We start from the raw sequence: 16,772 nt of genomic DNA, 5'->3' as shown, positions 1-16,772 counted from the left end.
TGTTTAAGGTGTTAAGATATTAAGGCTTTGGTCTAAGCATTCAGTTTTAGTGTGTAAGCAATGGGCAAAAACTGTAACATAAAACTAAAATGTAGTGATCCAAAATTTTGATATTTATAGGGATTGTTCAAAAACCACTCAGAAAATGCTTTCATGTTATGCTGTGAAGATGACAGTACACAAATACTGTACACAAATGTAAGATCTTCAAAAAGCCATTTATCATAAACCATGAGGCAAGGAAATCTTTGTTTAAAAAAGGACACTAAACTTTTCGCTATTCATATGATTCTGAGTTAGCTCCTTTCTTTTGGATTGAGAGTAATGTAGACTTTTTCCACTGAACTAAATTCAATACAATTTATCAGGAATAAATGAAATCCTGTGCTCAATTTTAACTGTACATGTTTACTATTTGTTTTGCAGCCGGTTAGGGTGAATTTGCTATTAATATAGATATATGCCTGTCCAAATAAATAAATAAGAAAATCGGTCCTGATTTGTTAACCTAAACTTGACATTAACTGTAAACTTTTCTCTCAGATCTAATTGGCTGATCTGAATGTTGATCCATGACTAACAATGAAGCAGATCCAGGAACAGATTAACTCAATACATTAGAATGCATACATTAAAAATGTAATTTATTTTTCTTAGTAGATACTTTTACAAATGTGCAAATGCAAAATATTCACATATTAACTTTCCTGCAATAAATTTCCTCCGACATTGTCCGAGTTGTGTAAAATAATAAGGTAGTTTCACATTCTGCAAAGAAGGAAAAAAAAATACTAATGCTAATGCAAATATACAAATATTATGTGAATTTAAACATTTTCTTTCTACTAAATCTAAGACAGAGACACTTGCATGCATTTCATGAGAAAAAGAAAAAAAAATCTGTTTTAATCTTAAAACACTTAAAATAATGCATATGTATGTGCATAAACCTTTTATGAAAAATTATGTTTAACATTTTAATATTTTATTTTATTTATTTATTTACAGTTGGAGTGGATGGGGACATTAAGAATTAATCATTAAGTGATGCAGATCACTTAATGTGTGTTCAGTCAGTTTTCAGGTTTCCAGCAGCAGTCACAAAAACCCACGAAGACAATCACCAGTGTGCTGAAGATAGAGATCAGGACATAACCTGATAACTGAAAGACAAACAATGCAGATAATGGATTTAATATTCCTGTTCTGATATATACAGGATAACCCCACACAGTACATGATATTTACCTGAGACCAATGAATATATGTGCGCGTCATATCTTGTAGAATTGTTTCATTTCGTGTCTCTTCAGTAGGTTTACACCAAGACCTTTTGAGATGATTATCAAACTTATAAACTCCATTCCAGTCTGTCATTCCACAAGCAACATAATCACCATCAAGTAAAAATAAGACGATCCACATTACAGGTGGAATCAGACAAGATAAAAAAGCATTAAAACAGTTATTTTCATTTGTGTTCTCATTCTTCTCGATACACTTACTCCCACAGCAACACCTACGTCTAAAAGGTCTTAAAAGGAGATACATTAAAGCAAACGTAAAAAGTGCAGGTCCAATTAAAATGAATGATGTTACCAGTTTATTCAGATCAGATCGACACGGGCATATAAATAATTCCTTTTCAATCAACTCCTCCAATCCAAGTAACAGAAGGCTCAATGGAAAAGAGCTGAAAACTTTATATTCAGAGAGTAAATTATGTATTTCTTTAGTTGTTTTTGAGGGAAGTTTTGATGCCGTTTCCGGTGTACTGTCGACCCCTCGCATTATTGACAAACAATGTTCTGTTTTAACACAATAAAGCTGTTTTGAAACAATCAGTAATGTAGAAAGTGTTGTATAAATAATGGTGACTTGACTTTTGGCTACTTCTATCTCTTAAAGTCTGTATTCCGGTTCACAGGATCTGTATATGGTGCCAATTCCTTTAAATGAAGAACATAAAAATTACTTGTTATATCTGTATAAGGAAATCATTGTTTAATTAATATGCAAACTGTCAACACTGCAGAGCAAAAATTTGATTTTATGTTTGTGTATAAGCTTTATGAAACAAGGTTACATCATGTAAGGAAGCCAAAATACAGTATATCCCAAAATAGCATTTCTATAACAAAAGTAACACGTAAACTGATATAATGCTTTTACAATGTTAGATTTTACCACAATTATTGGATCAATAAATTATCAAGAAACATACAAAAATCCACAGCAACCAGATACTCAAATATCTTTTATATCACACTTACCTGTAACACAAGAATACTCCTGTGAGCCTGATCTTTTGTTCAGCAGTCCAAAGATTGTAGTCTGAAATTTGATCAGAGAAAGCTTTCTTTTTTTCACTTTGTGTATTAATATGTCAGCTCCAGATTTTAGTTTTGGAAAATATTTACTTTTTTAATATTTAATATTTAAAACAGTGAAGACATCAGTGATGGCAAGCTTGTCCTGCAGCTGGTTTAGAATGGTTTTCAGTAAAGACATGCCAAAAAGTAGTATACTTCAAGTTCAAGTTTATTTTACTAAGAATACTTAAGTAAAGTCCAAGTATATTTTTAAGTATACTTTATGTACAGTAGCAAGTATATGAAGTATATGTCTACTGTTTCAATACTCCTTGGGACTAAATTGGCCCACTTTCTAGTATATTTAAGTATACTTTAAGTATCAGTAGCAACTTTGAGTACACAACAAGTTTACATCTATGTTTTTAGTTTGCACTGCAATTATACTAAAGTGAACTTATAGGTTTAATGATAATTTACTAATTAAATACTTTGTACACTTTGAAGTATAGTCTCAGTAAACTACTAGTTTAGTAGTTTTATACTGCAAGTATACTCATAAGTTTTCTTTACATAATCCTTTAAGTACACTACTATGTTCCTATTTAGGTTCGAATTTGTATATATTTTGTTATATGAATATCTTAACCTACAAAGCGTTCAAAGAAATAACAGGGTATCAGCTTGTAAACGAAAAACATTTTTATTCTAGCTTCTTCTCTGTCTCAGCTCCACTATTGTGGAATGCTCTACCAAAGACTTATCTTTTTAAAGTTGCTTACAGTAACTGAGTATGTCTATACAGTTTTTTTTTTTTTTTTATTGTGTGTTTATTGCTGTTATTTTATTATGCATGTTGTTGCACCATGAAACTGGATTATGAAACATATGCTTGTTGTTGTTACCCATGCTCATAATTTTAGCGCTTTGGATTATAATAATAATAATAATTCCTTACATTTATATAGTGCATTACTAGGTGCTTTACTAGGCACTCAAAGCGCTTTACATAGAAAAGCACATGATAAATAAAATGCATTATTATTATTATTATTATTATTATTATTATTATTATTATAAGAAAGAAATAAAGCCAGTATTATATGATACTACTGCCATCATCTTGATATTCCATTGAGTTTATTTAAAAATGAATATACATTTTTAGACTTACTCTGGTCTTGTCTTTCAGGATGTATTGTCTGTATCTTTCTGATCCTTCATCAAAGTTTCAATGTGGCTGTGCTGCACGTCTCAACCGAAAAGAGACAGGAAGTGTTCAGTTTATCTAGAACATGCGTTGCCAGTACACAAGATCATTGCAAATGTGAGAAAACACACCACCAGTAGTGGCTCCTTACTGTTAATTTAGGTGGGGCAGATTCTGGGTCATAGCACTCATGTATAAAAAATATTGTAAACTTTATAATCTAATCTTTTAAAACGTGGAAAAAAATTTGGCAGAGATGTCCTTGCATTATCCTGTGGGTGACAAATTAATTATGATTGACAGTCTCAAAGAACACACACAAAATGCTGTAATAAAATTGCATTTATCACCTCCAAATATTGATTTACAATGTTACAAGTTGTGGAGCAATTTGAGTGAGGAAAGATGATCACGTCTACTCTCAGAATAATAATAAAGCAAAGACAACATAACAATATAAAGGATAGTCATGTGAGCACATTTAAACTAAATAATTTATATTTTTGTAATTTGATCCACTCCTCCAAAGAAAATAAATTAGGAGTAAAATTTGCATATGTGGTTTCAACAGCCAGATACATTAACACTTGCACAAATGCATTGCTGATCATGGTTTTGAGTGTCAATACATTTGCTCTTTACATAATAAAATGGATGTAGTGTATGAGTTACAGCCATAATGTCCTGACACAGCACAGAATCTATAGTAAAACTGGATCCACACTAGATTAAATTGGTAGATTTAGCAGCAATCACTAACCTTTCTTTTCTTTACATTATTGCTATGGAAATGACAATGAGGTTTCACCAAGCTTAATTGCAGCACTTCATAAAAGCTAAAAATAGCCACCATTCACGCAGACATAAATGTGCAAATTAACTGTGTGAAAGTCTACAAGGCTAAATAGGATTGAGACGTTCAGTTAATCCTTGATAGGTATATAGGTTTGAGTGTTTGTGTACATTAATTGATTCATGTGCCATTCAAAAGACTATTGTTGGAGCTCCTCCAGATCATCAAAGATCCTCCACCAAATTTCAAAGTTGGTGAGCTTGTTGAATTCTCCAGGGAAGTCTGGCCTACTGGTTAGGAAGTCGGACCCGCAATCGGAGGGTTGTGAGTTTGAGTCTCGGGCCGGCAGGAATTGTAGTTGGGGGGAGGGTAATAATAATAATAATAATTATTATTATATATACATATCAGTTTCACATTAATCAATAAAGTATACTGTCATGCCCTCTGTCTGATCACCCTGTTCTTCGTTGATCCAACTTTGGTGTGCGTGTTCTGTATGTCTGCATGTCATGCACACATGCTGTTTTGTTTTGGTCGTTCATCTTGCACCTATATGTTTACGCAAGGACATTGAAGTCTCAAATTTTTCTATTGGACCTTTTTCCTTATTTCCCGGCCTGTTTCTGTTTGTTTGAAGGAGTTTTTCTTTTGGACTTATTAAATAAATTGGTCTCATATTGAAACCTGCATCTGTGTCCGGTTTTGTTCCTGACAGAACAATCTGGCCAAGATGGACACAGCAGGCGCAGATTCTGTCAGAACCACAGTCACCCAGCAGGGAGTTCTTTTGGACCAGCATGAAGCCAGACTGACGAACACCACAAGTGGCTGAGCTGACCACCCGCATCCAAGAGCTGCAACGAGAGGCTGCACAGGGTGGTGCAGTCCACCATCTTCCTCGCCATGAGCCTGAGCCCCGATGCAATAACCCACCACCCTATGATGGGGAGCCCGATTCCTGCCGGTCTTTCTTGTCCTAGTGTTCCATGGTGTTTGCCCTGCAGCCACGCACATACGCGCTTGAGTCGAAAGTGGCTTTTGTATTGACTCTTCTAACAGGGAAGGCTAGAGACTGGGGAACATCCATCTGGGAGACTTAAGCTCCCTGTTGTGTTTCTTTTAAAGATTTCCACCAGGAGATGGAGAGGCTATTTGACCGCTCTGCCAGAGGTCAGTAAGCGGCCGACCAGCTAGCACGGCTCCGTCAGGCGGATCACAATGAATAGCACAGTGACGGACTATGCTATTCATATCAAGACTCTGGCAGCTACCTGTGACTGGAATGAGCAGGCCTGTCGGACTTGCCACGCGACTTTGATGATCTTATTAATATGGCATTGCGGATTGAAGGTCACATTCGCCGCCGCCGTCAGCGCCTGGTAATTCATCCGTCCTGGAGTATGTTTGCCCCACAGACTCCTTGAACGTCTCCCTAGGGCTGAGCCTGTATTGCGGCAAATCAGGTCACTTCGCGACAGGCTGTCTGTTAAAAGTCAAGGCTCGCCAGTAAAGAGGGGGATCCTGGTGAGCGCTCCCCCTTTATTGCATCCCCCTCGCATTCTCCTTCCTGTCTCAATTCATTTTGGTGATGTTTCTAACTCCTGTGCAGCACTGGTTGACTCAGGAGCCGAGGGCAACTTTATGGACAACTCTCTAGCCACCCGTTTGGGGATTCCTGCCATTCCTCTTCCTGAACCTATTCCTTCCCATTCATTGAATGGCACCTTAATCACCACTGTTTCCTATGCTACTCGTCCTGTCAATCTTATAGTCTCGGGCAATCACTGTGAGGTTACCACGCCGTACCTTCTTGAATCCCCTAGTGCTTCCATAGTTCTGGGGCACCCGTGGTTTGTGCAACATGGCCCTCACGTGGATTGGTCTAGCAACTCTGTCTTGTCTTGGAGTAAGTTTTGTCTTGCATCTTGTTTGGGTGCTGCCTCTTTTCCTGTGTCTGTGTGTCCTGTCTTGCAGGTGGAGGATGCTGATTTGAAGGGGATCCCGGTGGAGTACCACAACTTGTTTAGTAAGGTGTTTAGTAAGTCCCGGGCCACCTCCTTACCTCAACATCGCCCTTACGATTGTGCCATCGAGCTCCTCCCAGGCACTTCTCCGCCCAAGGGTCACTTGTTTTCCCTTTCAGGTCCTGAAAGAGAGGCCATGGACAAGAACATTAATTAATCCCATAAAAGCCAGTCTCATCCGACCCTCTTCATCTCCTGCAGGTGCCGGGTTCTTCTTTGTCAAGAAGAAGGACGGCTCCTTGTGTCCTTGTATAGATTATCGAGGCCTTAATGACATCACTATTAAGAACAGGTACCCCTGCCTCTTATGTCATCTGCCTCTGAGCTATTGCAGGGAGCCAAGGTCTTCACCAAGCTAGACCTTCAGAATGCCTATCACCTGATTCGCATATGTGAGGGGGAGGAGTGGAAGACAGCCTTCAACACACCCACGGGACACTTTGAGTGCGACTTGTTGAGAGACATGGTGAATCGCTTCATCTTTGTGTATCTTGATGATATCTTGATATTTTCCCCATGACTGCAGGTACACACTCAGCATGTTCACCAGGTGCAACGTAAAGCTGGTTCACCAGGTTCAACAGCTGCTGGAGAACCAGATTTATGTTAAGGCAGAGAAGTGTGTCTTCCATGCCCAGTCGGTTCCATTCCTGGGGTTCGTTGTTTCTGCGGGAGAGATTGGAGCGGACCCCTGTAAGGTAAGAGCCGTTGCCGAGTGGGTGCGGTCCTATCTCAGTGGTCGCATGAGGATGTAAAGGTGCATCCCTGTACTTTCTTCTTCTTCTGAGTCCCCCAGAATGGAATTACGACATAGGTAATCGGGAGTTGTTGGCAGTCGGGCTGGCTTTGGGGAAGTCGCCACTGGATGGAGGGCACAGCTCGGCCCTTCCTGGTCTGGAAGGATCACAAGAACCTCAAGTATATCCATTGAGCCAGGAGGCTCAGCTCCTGACAGGCTTGCTGGGCCCTCTTCTTTGGCTGGTTCAATTTCAGCTTATCATAAAGGCCCGGGTCCAAAAATGTTAAGCCAGATGCTCTTTCTCGCCTCTTTGAGGCTCCTCTGGAGGAAGAGTCAGCTGAAACCATTTTGCCCTAAGAGGTGGTGGTGGCATCCCTCTCTTGGGACATCGACAGACGAGTAGTGGAGGCCCTACTTAAGGGGTCTGTGCTGAAGGGGGGTCCAGTGGGTAATCTGTATGTTCCCACCAAGCTGCGCTCTGAACTAATCCAGCGGGGTCACTCGTCCAGGCTGGTCTGTCATCCAGGAGTCAGGAGGTCACTGGCTGCCATCCGTCAGTGATTCTGGTGGCCATCCATGGCCAAGGATGTCAGGCAGTTCGTGGCTGCCTGCCCGCTGTGCGCTCAGTACAAGACTTACAATTTGCCTCCTGTTGGTTTGCTCCACCCGTTGCCCATCCCTTCTCACCCCTGGTCACACTTGGCCCTTGATTTTGTCATTAGATACACACAAACACAGAAATATATAAAGTTTAGAATATTTTTCACATAAAAAGCGAAAATCACACTAGCACTTTAGTCCTTGTGTCCCAGAACGTGATGTCTACCTCTAGACAAACCTTGGTTTTTATGTACTATAATTAAAATGTTCAGTTGTTCAACAATCAATCAATCAATCAATCATTTTTAAAGAACAGTTACTATTTATACAAAGTATAAGCCAAATGTAGCTAATAAAAATACTGATAACATAGTTAATTAAACCGTTCACAAAGTATTTGCATTTAAAGTCACCGGTGAACAAATTATAGATAAACATGAAAAAATGAAAATAGCTGGAGTTGTGGAAACAAGCTCAAGGACTGGGCAATGCAGTTAGGAGTGTTGATAATTAGTGTTGAAAATTTTGATAATTAACTACAGAAATTCTTATTTATAATCACATGGGGAAAATACATAAAAGTGATACAATAAAATGGCAACCAATTTAATTATATTTTTAATCGTTAAAAATAAATCACCTTTCAGATTAGTCTGACAAATGTCAGAAAATAAAATACATATGTAAAATATATTAATAATAATAATAATAATAATAATAATAATAACAATTATTATTATTATTATTATTATTATTATTATTATTATTATTATTATTATTATTAAGTGAACAATAACATACAGAGGAACATAAAAAAACTCCCCTACCACAAAAAGTGAAAAAATGTTCTACCCTGATTTACAATATGAAAACCATGTAACCAGGAGAACAGGGAGCTAGACGCTTTAATCTTCTAGATGGCGCTAGGGGAACCCCTCCAGCATATCTGAAGCATGAATGAAAAAATTACAATGAAATTGAAATTTTCAGGTGTAGCCCATAACGTAAACAACAATGCAACTGTGAGTATGAAAGGGCACCTGTGGGATACGTCGTCCACTTCTTTGTCTGTGGAAAAAAAAAAGTTGTTCTCTGTTCTCATGGAACCATGGTAACCTCCTTCAAATCCCTTCTATTCCTCTTCATATCTCTCCTGCTCTTGCCAGAACGGGGAGGAGAAGCATGGGTTTCCACACTTCTTCTCTGAACCTCTCTGCAGTCCACAGATGACCTAGGGTCCCCCAAGGTTTTAGGCGTAAATCCAGGACGGCGCTGTATAATTTTTTTTTTGACACACAACCAGCCTGACCCATAGCTGCATACGCCCATATGCCATTCATCTTAGATGTCATTCGCAGAGTCTTCGACAGCATTGGTCGGAGTGTTCAACTTTGATGTTTCTCCCATTGAAAGATAGTTTGCCAACATCTTTTCTATGAGAGGCATCGTGAAATCCCTCCATGTTCACATAATTTGCACAGTGAAAAAGATGAACGGGAGCTGAATATGGATTTCTCCAAGACCTTTCCACCTCGGTGTGCAGTTCTGGCAAAAACAGAAGACTCATTGGAATTGGGTGATTATGACCAGCAATGCAAAAATGCTCATCTATCCCACTGCGAGCGAAATTTGTCTTTTTGTGTTTCCAAGAAAGACTTAATCTCTGTTGCACTTGCCATAACCTCTAACAATTCATTGTATGGAGGCAGGCTGAGAGGGTTCTGATGCTTTATTTTCCTCCTCATCAGCTCCATCCTGCTCTTCTCTTGCATTTACCAGAGCACTATCTGCTTGATCAGATGATCATAAAGAAAGAACATCCACATCCACCCTCGTCGGCTGCAGAAGAACGAGAAAGAGAAATAACTCATTCAAAATCCTCCACCAGCTAGACCAGTGAGCCCCATCTCAGTCTTCGCTGTGCCTCGGCTGCAGCAGGTCTTAAACCACAGGGTGGCAACACTTTTCCTAATTCCCTCGAGAAAAGGGACAAGTGAACGGAGCTTTTTAATAGAAAAGCTCTCGCAAGCCACACATTCTGCTCCCTCGAGAACAGAACGTGCATGATCCTCTACAAGACAAAAAAACGCACATATCGTGTGAAGACAGGTGAACACACTTTTTAAGGTGCTTGTCAGAGGATGTTTTCATATTGCCTTTTACTTTTACTCATGCTTCAAACAAAGGGATCTCCTGAGGACAAAGAAGAGGATTATGTATTCTACAGGTGCCCTTTTATACTTGCAGATGTGTTATTGTTTATGTCATGGGCTAAACCTGCCAATGTCAAGTTCATTGTCGTGTTTTTATTCATGATTCAGACACCGGACATGCTGGAGGCGTTCCCCTAGAGGACGCAGTGTGGAGTTCCCTTTCAAAAGGGAACACTCTGTAATATTTTTTGTAAATATTAAAATTACATTTCATGTAGCATAATAATTTCCATGTAATTCAAATAATTACAGTTGTACTGTAAACTTACGATACGATAGCTGAGAGGCACACAATTATATAAAAAGGTATGAGGTTTCTCACAAACAGCACATACATACAGTACATATGTTTCTGTTAAGTTTATTGTTATTATTATTATTTTTTGTATTACAATTGTGGTGAAGAGTTGAGCCTGTGGTTAGGTTGAGAATGGAAACCAAAACTTAAAGGCCATATATACTGCATGTTTTTATATTTATATGCAAGTATTGTGAGTCTTTTGGATAACTATGTTAGTAGCTACATTTTAGTGTATTTTATAGTTGTTATTTTTTTCTTAATTACTCCCTAATTATATGTTGAAAAATATCAATATTTATAAGATAACATTGAGATAGTTTAAGGCAACTGGAAATGTACTTTTTATTTTATGGAAACTTAAAACATTTAAAAACATCACTTAAATGTTTTTGTGTAATCTTTTACAGTCTTATTAGTTCTGTGAATTTATAGGGTTAACAGTGCAGTTTTCCCACACAGAAACCAGTTATTTTAAATTGTACTAATATTTTCACAATATAACTTTTTATACTGTATTTTTAATCAAATATTTTCTTCAGGGGTAAGCAGAAGAGACTTCTTTCCAAAACCTTAAAAACTGTCCCTCCCTCAAACTTTTGAACATTAGTGTACTATGTTTAAGATTTGACTTGTGACAGGTCTTCTGAGATTCTGACAGGTGGTTCACTACAACTCTGCTGGGCAGCAGTAGGCCATCGGCATGGAATAATGGAACATAACATCTTTTCAGGTTTATTAGAAGGAAACAATCAAGAGCTTGTGCAAAAAAATAAACATAAATGAATAAATAAATAAAAGGAGGAAGAAGAAAAATATTTTGAATATAGAACATTAAAGATGTCAAATATTTAAGAGACTTCATGTAAAAGATTTAATTCTACAATGTAAAAAAATGTTTAAATATAAAATGGTTTGAATTTCTATTGCTGCTCACTTACAGTATATATTTCTGAATATATTGTTATGGACATTTAAAAAAACTGACTTCAATCTATAATAAAGATATTGAATTTATGTACAGTCAAACAAAACAAGTATATGGAAAACAACACAAAAACTGAAATCAACAAATTTTTTTAGGAAAAACTATCCTAAGAGAAGAGATAGTGAAAGAATGAAAGAAAGAATGACACTGGTCAGCTATAGTGACGCCTGCAGGTGTATGGCTGTACATGCGTACCATGAGCGCTCAGACAGACCTGAGATTTGCCTCGCAAACATTTCAGCTATTATTAGGCTATAGGCCTGTGTGTCCCGTGTTTCTATAGACTGAACCAGCCATACCATTAATTATGAATTTACCAGTCTTTTGCATGACAAAGTCAATTTCTGCATATAAATATAATGCCAAATATAAGCAGAAAATGTATAGGCTACGCACTACAGTACTACAATTAATTTGTTGTTTAATTTACAAATGGGAAAACAATGAATTCATGACAATGTTTTACTTTCACGCTACCCGTAAAATTTAAAGTATAAAGTATAGTACAGACCAAAAGTCAGGAAACATTACTATTTTTAATGTTTTTGAAAGAAGTTTCTTCTGCTCATCAAGCCTGGATTTATTTGATCAAAAATACAAAAAAAAAAAAAAAAAAAAAAAAAAAAAACAGTAATATTGTGAAATATTATTACAACTTAAAATAATAGTTTTCTATTTGAATAATAATTTATTCCTGTGATGCACAGCTGAATTTTCAGCATCATTACTCCAGCCTTCAGTGTCACATGTAACATCCAGTCTATCACATGATCATTTAGAAATCATTATAATATTCTGATTTATTATGAGTGTTGGAAACAATTCTGCTGTCTAATATATTTGATGAATAAGAAGTGAGATCGACTTGGGTAAACTTTGTGGCATGGTATTATTAGACCTCCAGAAAGCATTTGATACCGTTGACCATCAGATCTTGCTAATTAAACTAAAAGCTCTAGGTTTTAACAGTATGGCATGTGAATGGATTCGATCATACTTGACTGAGAGGTATCAAAGAGTTGATATTAACAGCACTCTGTCTGAAGCTAGAGAAATAATGTGTGGGGTGCCTCAGGGTAGTGTCCTGGGCCCATTGTTGTTTCTCTTGTATATAAATGATATGAAATATGTTTGCAACTGTAATCTTTTTCTCTATGCAGATGATTCAGCCTTGGGAATTAACCCATAAGGACAAAGAAGTTATTGAGAACCATTTAAGTGAGGAGTTAAATAACATAAGTGAATGGCTGATCGAGAACAAATTGTCTTAGCTTCTGGGGAAAACCGAATCTATTCTATTTGGTTAAAAAATATGGTTGAGTAGGACTCCTGAGCTCAAAATTCTGTTGGTGGCACCCAGATTGAAGCTAAAAATTGTGTAAAATATTTAGGCTGTGATTTGGATAGTTCTGTGAGTGGAGAAAGTATGGGTCAAATGGTTATTATAAAAGTGAACCAAATAATTAAATTCCTGGCACGTAAGGCTCAGTTTCTAAATACAGAAACATTAAAAATGTTAGCAAATGCTTTAATTCAGCCACACTTCGATTATGCCTGTATTACATGGTACAGCAGCACCCCAAAGAGGATAAAAGTTCAACTCCAAATGGCACAGAATAAATTAGTCAGGTTGATTTTAAACCTCAACTATAGGAACCATGTCGGCTCTCCTGAGCTTAAGAAATTAAAATGGTTGACAGTTGAAAACAGGGTTAGACAGTTGAAACTGAGACTGACACGAAAGATTTTGTAAAATAATCTTTAAAATACTTTGGCTCATTCAAAGTATTTTAAAGATTATTTTAAGCTTATTAGGAACTCTCATAGCTATTCAACTAGAGGTAGTGCCACAGACATAGTTCCTTGTAGATTTAAGAGCTGTTCGGGGCAAAACACCTTCTTGCACACTGCAGCAATGGAATGGAACAAAATCCCAGTTGAGATTAAGTTAAGCCAGTCAGACCATTGTTTTAATAGAGCATGTGGTGAATGGTTGCTAAATGCTAATTAGATTTAATTTTTTATGTGATCTTAAGGAATATTTATTATTGAAGTGTATGTATTTGTTTATTTTATTTAAATTTTTCGGATATGATTGAATGTATAAGGTACCTTAGTCATCTGTAGCTTGCCTGACCATCTTTATCAGACTACAACGAGGACCACAATGGAAATAAGTTTTTAACTTTCTTGTGTTATCCTCGACAGTTCTGATTAATGTATAATGTCACTGTGATGAATTCATGTTATGCATTTATTTTTTACTGTCTAATAAATCAAATCAAATCAAATCAAAGAAAAGGTTAAAAAGAACTGCATTTATTCAACAACAACAAAAAAAAATTCTAATAATATATATTCTAATAATATTTTTTCTTTACTATCACTTTGTATCAATTTAACACATCCTTGCTGAATAAAAGTATTGATTTTATTTAAAAAAAAAAGAAAAAAAATACTGACCCCAAATTACTGACCAGTAGTGTAAATTAAATATTTATATTTTAAAAACATAGCTTTTTTTTATTATTTTATTTTATTCATCAAAGTATACTAAAAAAGTATCACATGTTCTGAAAAATATTAAGCAGCAGAACTCTTCTCAACTTTGATAATGAATCATCATATTAGAATGATTTCTAAAGAATCATGTGATAATGATCCTAAAAATTCAGCTTTACATCACAGAAATAAATGATAATTTAAAGTATAATGAATTTAAAAACAATCATTTTAAATTGTAATAATAAATTGTAATTTTTGGTCAAATAAATGCAGGCTTGATGAGCAGAAGAAACTTCTTTCAAAAACATTAAAAATAGTAATGTTTCCAAACTTTTGGTCTGTACTGTATATATATATATATATATATATATATATATATATATATATATATATATATATATATATATATATATATATATATATATATATATATTTACACACACACATTTTTTATCATGTCTGTGAGGCAATTCCCTAAGGTTCATTAATTATAAAGCACTCATGTTCTAGACCGAGAATGATGTATTACTATTACCTTTATGAGAAGAAATTACTGTGTATTTTAAGTTCCATTTTAAGTCCACTTTTTTGAACAAAATATGCTCCAAAGCTTTTTCTAAATTAACTTAATATATATATATATATGAAATATGATCCGAAACAGTTGTATAAGTTTTTTTTTCGGGGGAAAATGCTGAAATGCTGGTCCCCTTAGTCAAGTCATGTCTCATTCAAAACAATACATTTAATCGTTGTTAGCTCATAAGACACATAAAAGCTGATGCCATTTGATGAAACTGACATCAGAGGTTTTGTAACCTATCTCCTACAGACCCTTGGGCTTATGTTGTTCATCGCCATGTCATTGGGTTGATCACTTCCAAAATCTAGCAGACCAAGCTGTCCGGCTCTCTGGATCACTGGATCTGCACTTCTGAGGTCTGCTGATCCTCCACTTTTGCAGCTGTCACAACACACAATTATTGCGAATATGCAGAAGAAAATAGCCAGACCATAACCTACAGTCTTGAGATAAAACACACACACACACACACACACACACAAATACAAATAAATAAATATATAGATTTGTAACTATCATTAACTATTAGTCATTATCATTTGATCATAATTGCTGTCATGATCCGTAGAAAAAATAAAAAAAAAACTTTATTTTAAATATAATTAAAAGATTAAATATAATTAGATTATAATTAAAATCTTTGCTGACTGTCTAGAAATTTGAATGATCAACCGAAATGCAATGAAACATTCTGCAAATTAAGCATATCCCATTAGTTTAAAACTTTCTTTAAGAAATTCAGAAAAATATGTAAAGCACAAAAATATAATGCGGTAAAAATCCTATGATGATTACCTTTGATATAGAAATGAATTCTTGTGTCTTGTCGTAATAATAAGTCTCTGTTTTTCCTTGAGTCAAATTGTTGGGTTTGCACCAATTGAAACATTTTTCTTTATCACAGGCATATCGTCCTTTCCAGTCTGTGAGTCCACATGCAAAATAATCACCATCAATAAAAAATATACAGATCCAGACAAGGCATGGAATCAAACTAATTAAAAAAGCTTTACAACAATGTTTATGTTGATATTTACAAGGCCTTATTAATAACAACATTATAACCAAAGCAAACATAGTAGGAGCAATGAGGATAAGTGCTGAAATAGCTATATTCCACCAACTGCTGCATGGGCATGAAAATTTAATATCCATAATCGCCTGCAAACCGATTAACAAAAAGCTTAGTGGAATTGAGGTTACAATACTCATTTTGGCCAGCTGGCCCCCAAATATGTTTAAAAAAGGTAAAAAAGGCATCTTCCGAGGTCTGCACACGGTAACTTTGACTGATGACCTTGTTGGTTTTCCTGGTTGGGAGAGAGAAAGAAAGAGTAAATTCAATGTTGTTCAGATCCCTTTAATCAATCTTCAATAATATCAGTTCATATGCCTGGAAGGGGACTGGCTAAGTTCACTTATTTATTTATTTTTTCAATAGTATGATATGGTCACAAAGAAGTCTGTATTGCAATGCAGTACAGTGAGTCAAGTTGTGGGACAGTTGTGGCCTTATGGTTAGTGTTTCACTCTCCAAACCAAAAGTTGTGGGTTTGGGTCTCAGTTGGTGATGCCCTCAGCTAAGGAACTTTCTGGTCAACTAGTAGTCATTTTCATTCATTTGAAGCATGTGTGTGTGTGTGTGTGAGTACAGGTGCATCTCAAATTAGAATAGCATGTAAAAGTTCATTTCAGTAATTCAACTCAATTTGTGAAACTTGTGTATTAAATACATTCATTGCACACAGACTGAAGTAGTTTAAGTCTTTGGTTATTTTAAATGTAATGATTTTGGCTCACATTTAACAAACTGCTGATCTGACAGTTGTCCAGAAGACAATCACTGACACCCTTCACAAGGTGGGTAAGCCACAAACATTCATTGCCAAAGAAGCTGGCTGTTCACAGAGTGCTGTATCCATGCATGTTAACAAAAAGCTTAGTGGAAGGAAATAGTGTGGAAGAAAAAATGCACAAACAACTGGGGGAACCTTAGCCTTAAGAGAATTCTCAAGCAAAATCGATTCAAGAATTCACAAGGAATGGACTGAGGGTGGACAATGTCAGAGGCGCCTAACCTGGGCTAAGGAAAAGAAGAACTGGACTGTTGCCCAGTGGTCCAAATTCCTATTTTCAGATGAGAGCAAGTTTTGTATTTCATTTGGAAACCAAGGTCCTAGAGTCTAGAGGAAGGGTGGAGAAGCAAAAAACCTTAGAAGAAACCTTTACAAGAAAGACGGACAACTTGACAAGACAGATGCAATTTGTTAAATGTGGCGCGCATCTGTAAAATACACGGGCAGTATGACTAATCTGATATCTCACTTGAAGTGGCACCACAGTGTTGTTGTGGAAGCGTCTGCCACTGCACCAGCATCCCCTGCCTCCAGTTCTGACTCACCTGTAGCTACCAGCTCCAAAAGTGGTGAGAAAAGTATTGAAAGTTTTTTTCCATGCACCGCTTGCTAACAGTTCCGAACGCTCTATGGCAATAACTGATGTAG

General features: G+C 36.3%; 1 long non-coding RNA gene across 1 annotated transcript; it reads right to left on the bottom strand.

Moving 5' to 3' along the window:
* Positions 1 to 627: 627 nt before the first annotated feature.
* Positions 628 to 3,621, bottom strand: LOC113040204 (uncharacterized). Its single transcript, XR_003275164.1, has 4 exons — positions 3,487 to 3,621; positions 2,274 to 2,334; positions 1,249 to 1,949; positions 628 to 1,163 (listed from the first exon to the last, which is right to left on the bottom strand). It is a non-coding gene; the product is annotated as an uncharacterized LOC113040204 (long non-coding RNA).
* Positions 3,622 to 16,772: the final 13,151 nt, after the last annotated feature.

Source organism: Carassius auratus, chromosome 22 (assembly GCF_003368295.1).
Source record: "Carassius auratus strain Wakin chromosome 22, ASM336829v1, whole genome shotgun sequence".
NCBI lineage: Eukaryota > Metazoa > Chordata > Actinopteri > Cypriniformes > Cyprinidae > Carassius > Carassius auratus.
The sequence above is the reverse complement of the archived record's forward strand: the minus strand, read 5'-3'. Positions and strand labels throughout refer to the sequence as shown.